The 8,370-nt window shown below is 45.5% G+C and overlaps 1 pseudogene; it reads right to left on the bottom strand.

Annotated features, from left to right (window-relative positions):
• Positions 1 to 5,948: 5,948 nt before the first annotated feature.
• Positions 5,949 to 8,076, bottom strand: LOC123153526 (uncharacterized; annotated as a pseudogene).
• Positions 8,077 to 8,370: the final 294 nt, after the last annotated feature.

Here is an 8,370-nt window from a genome sequence, read left to right as displayed (position 1 = left end):
CGTCGGTGCGACATCGAGCGCAGCCGGGCAGAGGCCCGGCGGAAGGTGGAGCAGATGGTGGACACCGTGCAGTTCAACGACCCGTGGATCGATCCCTCCGACGTGACCAGGTCCCCCGAGGAGCTACTACAAGCAAGGCAGGAAGCATGGCGTTATCAAGCTCAACTCATTGCCATGGCTCGTCAACGGGACATGCATGAAGGCTGGTGGTAGTCTTACATCAGAGGAAGCAAAGCAGAGGAAGCAGAGTAGGCAGTGGTACTCTTAATTAGCTGAGAAAAGCAGAGGAAGCAAAGTGTGTAATCTAGGAGTAGTTTGCAAGTGTGTAGGAGTATCTCAATAGCATGTTTTCCAGTAGTGCTAGTGAGATTCTTAATTTGGCCACTAGTTACTGTGCATTATGATCACAATGATCAATTAATGCAAGGGCATTGTTTCATGTAAAAGCATTGGATCTGAATCTGATCAGTATGATGTATGCAAGCATCTGCCACTAGATCTCTTTCTATGTTTTCATCTGTTGTATGTTCCCTCCTAATAACAATTTTTTTCTTGAACGAAGAAGATCACTTCTATGCTTGAACTATTACTCCAAATGGCTGCTAATATGTGTGCTCAGTCTAGAAAAGTTTACACCTCACAATGCAGAATTTATTTTTCGCATTAGGAAGGCGCCAAAAAGCATGTTTGCTGACATCCTGAATCCTGATTCATACCTGCATCATTGTTGCCAATAGCTCATGTGTACTTTCTGCCTGAACTTTGCAACTGCTGCAAATTTCGTTCGGTACAATTGGTGCATATGCCAGACCAGTTTCCTCTGCTTGGCAGCAATGGTGGTGTTTAAGGGAATTACACTGCACGATACATCATCTGAATTCAAACTACACAGCTTCATTCAAAATCAACTCAACTAGAATGAGAAATGTTGGCAACATCCGCAGCTATTGCAATTCTTCCTCATCTGTACCTTCAGCGACACCCGCAGCTTCTCACATTTTTATCACGGCACTTTTTTTTATATGTCCATCTTTTTGTACAGGAACCCAAGCAGCAAGTATGGGTATCTTTTATTTTCAATGTCTTTTTTTTTGTACTGGAATCCAAGCAGCAAGTACTGGAATCCCACTCTCTTTTACTTAATTTGCAGCCTACTTCTCAGCTTTCTTTCAGTATTTTTTCTGCATCATCCTTGTTCAGTGTTAGATTTTGTAAAATCTCTCCTCCCATAGACTAACCAAAGCAGCTCTCCTCCCATCACTGTATTTATTGGAGTAATTCTCAGGTTTTCAGTTTCTGCATTTCTTTTTTCAGATTTTGCATGTGTCTTCATCAGTCTCTAGTACAAGTAGGTATACATATGCCTTTTTTGTGAAGTAATAGAAAGTCACATTCAGTCAACTTTTTTTCAGTCAAGTTTTGAGTTGTCTCAGATCCCATAGAAAAGAGATGTCATCTGATAGGATTTTCACCATTGGGTAGGGTACTGTTTTTTTTTCTTTGAAAAAACGAAGGATTGATTCCTATTCTATAGAGGAATAGGATTCCATTCCTATGTACAAAGCAAAGGATTCCAAAAAAATCCTACAAAATTCATGTAAACCAACGGAGAATTGAGATACATACCATCCCAGTTTATAGTTGTCCTATTACTATGATTGCTACAAAATTCATGTAACCGTGTCTTTGCAATGTCCTTGTAAACCCTGTCTTTGCAATCTTTCAAGTCTGTACGACATGTAAGAAATGTTTTTCAAATTATCCAACGAACAAAGGAGGCTTAAGAAACACAAAATAAAACATGTTATATGTGCTAAGACGGCCATTTTGCAGACCGAGCTTGCAAATGGGGGAACCGGATCCTCTAACATCCTCAAGGGATGTCACGTAAGCTACAGTAACTGTGACATTCCTCCTTCACATTCATATGGTTAAGCCTAAAATGATTATAATTAATTTGCAAATTACAAATCTACTGTATACATTTACAAAAATTACATACAAACAAAATTATGATGCAATAAAATTATTTTTTGATTTATTTTTGTATATGCTACAGTAAATCCGCACAGTAGTTGCTACAGTAACCCTGACATCCCTTCTTCCCTTTATATACGCATTTCACTATAGCTTTGTGACATCCCTTGAGGATGTTAGAGGATCCGCTTCCGCAAATGGGACGATATATTCAGTGAATAATAACACATTTACAAAAGATGAAACTAATTATTTGGGATTTGGCTGGCTGGAGATTTTAGTGGTAAAAGTGTTGTTGTTTTTAGTACAAATCCTCTGTGACTGTGTTTTTTTAATGTATTTATTCTTTTTCCTGCATTTCGCAGACTGTCCCATGCAATGTTAGCCTAGAGTTCAGCAGAATCACAAACGCAACTTTGATTTTTGACGCAAAGAGGGGAGAAATTTTCATTTTGCAGAGCCAGCTTGCAAATGTGAGGATATATTCAGTGAACAACACATTACAAAAGATGAAACTTTGTACGAATCTGGATTCTCAGCACAAATCATACTAGTACCATTTCAAGCACAATTAAGCCCTACAAGTAACTTAACTAATTACATCCAGAATGCAAGTGGTCTCTTGTACAATTCATTCATCTCATGAGCGTCTGTCATCTCATAGGCGTGCGCCCTTCGCCTGGTAGCTCTCAGCTCCCCATCTTTATCGTACTGGAGTTGGTACACACGGTGGGCTGCGTACTCATCCTCGTCCTGGTCATCGGCCGAGACACACTCGAGCAGGCAGTAGCTGCTGTCCCCCATGAACAGGAGCGTGGCGCCAAGGTGCCTCTCGCGGTCCGCGCGGAACAGCCGGTCCTTCCCCAGCTTCCACGCCGGCATGGTCTGGAGGGCACCGGCGGCGACAGCGGGCACGGCGTCGCAGGAGCAGACATGGCCGAAGCCGCCCTCATGGATGCAGAGCCCCACCCAGGCATCCAGGTCCTGATCAAAGTAGGCCTCGCCGCTGAAAGGCATGGCCCAGTTGCCCTGGCACGTCCACTCGAGGCTCCTGGTGTCCAGCGAGAAGGTTCTCCGCCTGGCGGAGACGAAGAGCGTCCGCCCGTCCGGGTGCACGGCGAACGATTTCACGTCCGGTGACTGGAACGACGGGAGGTGCGCCGGCAAGAAGGTCCAGCCCCATGTCTTGCACTCGTCGCCGTTGGGCGGCGGCTGGGCGTCGAGGACGGCCAAGGAGGACTCCACTATCATGTACAGCTTGCCGGCGACGGACGCCAGCAAGGGGGGCCCGCAGATCTTGCGGCCGTTGGGGTGGGCGCAGAGGGTGATCCCCGACGTCTCGACGTCGTACACGGGGAAGTCGGCGGCGCCGTAGGCCGGCATGGCGAGTATCTTGGCGCCGTGCGCGCCGAAGAACGCCAGACGGCCGTGGCGGCCCTCGAACCGCGCCACGGCCGGCTCCGGCAGCTGCTCAGGCTCCGGAGCCGCCTCCGCCTGCGGGCTGAAGGTGTCGACGTCGATCTTGCCGACGCTGTATCCTCTCTCCCAGTCATCCACCACCAGATACACATGGCGGCGCCGCGGCTGCTGCCGGCGGTCGCGGTGGTTCCCTCGCTTGGCGGCGTTGCTGTGCCCACACGGCTGAGGCGACAGCGGGCGCTTCGGCATGTCGTCCTTGCTCCTGCCGGCGAGTTTGATTCAACCCCCCGGTTATAAGAAGCGCATCACGAACCCGGCCGGATTTGGTAAACTCAGGCGAGCCCTTCATCGAATCGGACGGGAGTATCATTTTTCCCCCTACAATAGCCGGCACCGTCTTGCGTTCCGGGTAATGTTCCGGGTAACGCGGGCGGGACGAAGCGTCTTGCGTACCGGGTAATGTTCGAGTTTTTTTTTCTTGCTGTTTTTTTATCGGGTTTTCTTCTTCTTCATCGGGTTTTCTGGTTTTCTTCATTTCTTCATCGGCTTTTTGGTTTTCATTATGTGTTTCTTCACTGTTTATTTTTTTCCCTTTTTCCTTTTTCCAACACATGTTCAGTTTCTTACAACTAGTAAGCTTGCACGTGCAACACACGTCTGGACTGAAAGCATGTTATATAATGAAACATAATTTTTTTTATCATAATTTTATTTCAAAAATATATATTTCTAATTCCCAAGTTATAAAGATAGGATCTATTTTATTGACAGGATTTATCATTACTTTAGCTACTTTAGCAACTTGGCCAATTACACGGAATTCGTGATTATTCTATTTCCTGATGCTCGCTATGTATAGTGGTCAAATAGGATTATTTTCTTTGCTAGACCTTTTACTATTTTTTATCATGTGGGAGTTAGAATTAATTCTTGGTTACTTACTTTTATCCGAGTGAAGCGGCCCCAGGTGTAAGAATGCCCAAATATCATGTGGGAATTGACAGGATTTATCGCTTCACTCGCAGCAAACCATCAGGTTGCATCGATATCATATCTTTACCACCAAAATAAAACATGAATCATGCTACTCATTACCTACAGATCCTGACCAATGTAGTTCAATGGCCAGCCCTTCCCCCTGCGGTTGTACCAAGAGACGGCCCATACATACCCGTCGACGGAGCCGCTTCGCCCAACTCACAACAGCTGTCGTCGGCTCGCTCGTCTCCCTCACAGAACGGCATCGCTTCGCTCGCAGCAAATCATCAGGCTGCATCGATATCATATCTTTATCACCAAAATAAGACATGAATCATGCTACTCATTACCTACAGGTCCTGACCAATGTAGTTCAATGGCCATCCCTTCCCCCTACGACTGTACCAAGTGACGACCCATACATACCCGTCGACGGAGCCGCTTCGCCCGACTCACAACAGTTGTCGTCGGCCCGCTCGCCTCCCTCATAGAATGGTATCGTTTCGCTCGCAGCAAACCATCAGGCTGCATCGATATCATATCTTTATCACCAAAATAAGACATGAATCATGCTACTCATTACCTACAGGTCTGACCAATGTAGTTCAATGGCCAGCCATTCCCCCTGCGGCTGTACCAAGCGGCGGCCCATACATACCTGTCGACGGACAATGCGGATGCCCGAGCCAGTGCAGCAAGAATAACACTTATTACGTGGAGATCCGGACCAATGTAGTTCATTTGACAACATTTAGTGTTCATCCTTCCATGGTCAGGTCCTGACCAATGGAGGTACAATTTTTTTTTGCAATCTATCCATTTTAAATAGCATGGCTCTCCTGCAACTTTCAGAAAACGTACTGGCATGTCCTATGCCCAAATAATGGCCATTTCAGGTCCACAAACAAATTAAAAAATACAGATAGTCGTTTGAGATTGCAAGTCTAATAATAGCTCTTAGATGACAAATAACAAAATCTAATAGTGACCAGGATGGGCATCCCATCGTGTCTCTAATTTGGGGTTATACTTGTCCCCTTTTTTTGTATGAATTTAGTCGGTTCACTCAAATTTTCATCTAAGCTCAATAAAACTGAGCCATGCATAGCTAGTCTTTCCACGGCCAATAGCAGCTTTACACAAAAATAGCTCATCATGAACCGGTAAAAGCATCAGCTACACGATGCATGTGAAATCGCATCCCAAGTCCTAAAGGTATATGGCTATTGAATATCAAGAAACAAGCTAGAAAGCAGCAAGGCAATGAAAATGGATGGATTCCATGGCAGCATGATCTCTGTGCCCTCCTATCATTGTGAATCTTGATTAGGGCAGGGAGAAACTGCCGAGTTACCTTCTTTGGTTCCTGTGTATAGACACTTGCAGCACATAACTTTTTGTAGCAAAATGTAAAATATTAACACTGTTCCAAATGGATTTGCATAGGCCCTACAGAAAAAAGTATAGTCATGAACCATGGTGCATATATATAACAATGTCTGAATTAAGATGGTGAGCATTACAACAGGGGGAGGTAATTGACCTTAAATCACTTACATATGAATATGTATACTCTAAATATAGGCCTTGGCTGAGAAGCAAGACAGATCTGGACATTCAATAAGTAAAGCCACAAACTTATCCACCTCTTCATCCCTGAACAACATATTTCTATAAGATAGTATATCTGTATATGCATTGAACAAAGCCCGTATGTTGGAATAGAATAATACTCATGAATGTAATCATATGAACTAAGAATTTGCTAATATGTCTAGCAGGACACATCTCTCATCCTCGTTCCTCCTCGGCACAATTGCATTCCATAGTATGGTTATACATATCCTCAAACATGTAGGAACTAATATTTGTCTTTCTCACGTGCATGAAGAAATAGTTACATTTACGTGCTAGAAAACTAATTGGATGAGAAGTACATATGTCGCTCATTGTTGTTCTTGTATAAAAACAGTACGAAAGTGGGATCATAAACTCACCAATCCTTGTTGTCTCTCTTTATTTACAGAGCATTTAACCTCTGCCTCACACAACGTATATATGTCTCAGCATTCGGCATATACCTTTTGTCAATGTCAACATACTCAAATACGACATCTTCACCAAGTTCCAATGTAACAGGCTGTCAAGAAAAAAGATGCAATACCAAAGGTGAGAATGACAGTCTATTGGCCAATATATTCTACTGTAATAATTAGTCTAAAGGAGAAAAGATGCATGATATGTGATAAATTAGTACAAATATAAATAAAATTATAGAAATGTGGAACAAACCTTGACCCTAGGAGTTGCAGCAACTATAATCCTTTTACCAGTTTCATAGCTCCAAATTAATGCAACCTAATAGTTTATCCATCCCTTCACCTGATGACCTCTTGGACTTAAGTAGAGATGATTTCTGAAACAAAATGTGAGATGTTTAATCTGGGCCTCACCCAAACACACTTATGTACTTTGTTTTGGAAAATATGTATTCAAATAGCTTGCATAGAAAATGGTGTCAAGAAAGAGCCAACTTAATCAAATGGCCTTGCTACATATAATCGATAACCTTCAAGCTATTTCGAAGTCCATATTTCTTTTATCAAAAACCATAATAAAGTTCTTGTGTCATAACAAATAACCTGCTGGGCAGGATGCAGAACCTGAATGCTCTTTCCATCTGCATAACACACTGCAGTTTATGAGAAACCGCAAAAAATCATATCACCCAAGAGAGGCAACCTACAAACACACATCAATTACATTGTCCGAAATAAATATTTCTAGCATCAATTGAAACCATGTTTGAACTATAAATGAGTAATGTATGTAGTTAGTGACATACACCGATCCAGCCACTGAAGTTTGTGCTCTTGAGCACCTGCACAGGCACGAAATAAGTAATCATAGGAGAGGGAAATCACTAATGAACATTGCAAGTTTGCAACTAATTTGTAGAGTGTGGTTAATCACAGTCGACCGGACAGAGAAGAAAGCACTCATGATCCTACGTACTGCTGAACACCCTTCCGATTATGCACTTCAATGGACTATTGTTCGCGTCATCAATCTGCACAAATTTGCAAGATGAACTTGGATAATGCATTTCAAGTATGAACTGCTAGCTAGGAGAAAACTGAATGTGGAGCACCTGACGAGGGTGACGATGCGCTTGGAGGCGGGAGCGATGCACTGGCCATGGTCGTCAAGGACGAAGCCAGCGGGTGGCTTGGGCATGGCGTCGCCCGACCATGCCCCCCCCCAGCGAACCTCCCCCTCCCCCTCAGCCTCCTCGTTGTCATAGTCCCTATACCCTGCCTCATCGTCGAAATTTTCATCCAGCCGCAGAGCGTCGGGCGAGCGGGCCATGCCTGCCGGCGGCGCGCGTCTAGATTGCTCCCTGGACGGCGGCTGCTCGGCTAAGCCTCTCGGCGGCCCGCGCCCCTGGTGGTGGCGACTGGGTGCGCCGGTAGGGCCTCGCCTCCCTGGCGTACCTTGTTCTTCGCCGTCGTCGTCGTGGAGCCTGGGCGGCAGCCCATGCTGGCGGGTCTGCGGAGGAGGGCCGCGGTTCCTGGGTGGCGGCCTGGACGACCGCTGCTGCCTCAGTGGTGCAGTCACTCGGACGGAGACACACCTCCCGCAACCCACTCTTAAGCAGATTAAGCCTCGGCCCAACGGAGAATCGGCTGGCGGCGAGACCATGACCCACGCTTAAGCAGATGCGAGCGCTCATAGGGGTGTGCCGACGGCATGGGGCGGTGGCGGGGCGGCGGAGTGGAGGAGCGGTGATCGGTGACCCTCCAAGCGGTTGGCGGCAGCAATAGGGGAGGGATGGCATGTGGATGGTGGCATCGTGCTCATGTATTCTAGGACGACGAAGGGGTACAGATGGATTAGCGTGAGATCGGTGGGTTAGTGGAAACGTGGAGTGGCATTGGTGGGTAATTAGAGTGTAAAACACGTTTGATAGATTGGAGCCATTTGAACCATCAGATT

The sequence above is a fragment of the Triticum aestivum genome, chromosome 7A, assembly GCF_018294505.1.
Source record: "Triticum aestivum cultivar Chinese Spring chromosome 7A, IWGSC CS RefSeq v2.1, whole genome shotgun sequence".
Taxonomy (NCBI): Eukaryota; Viridiplantae; Streptophyta; class Magnoliopsida; order Poales; family Poaceae; genus Triticum; species Triticum aestivum.
The sequence above is the reverse complement of the archived record's forward strand: the minus strand, read 5'-3'. Positions and strand labels throughout refer to the sequence as shown.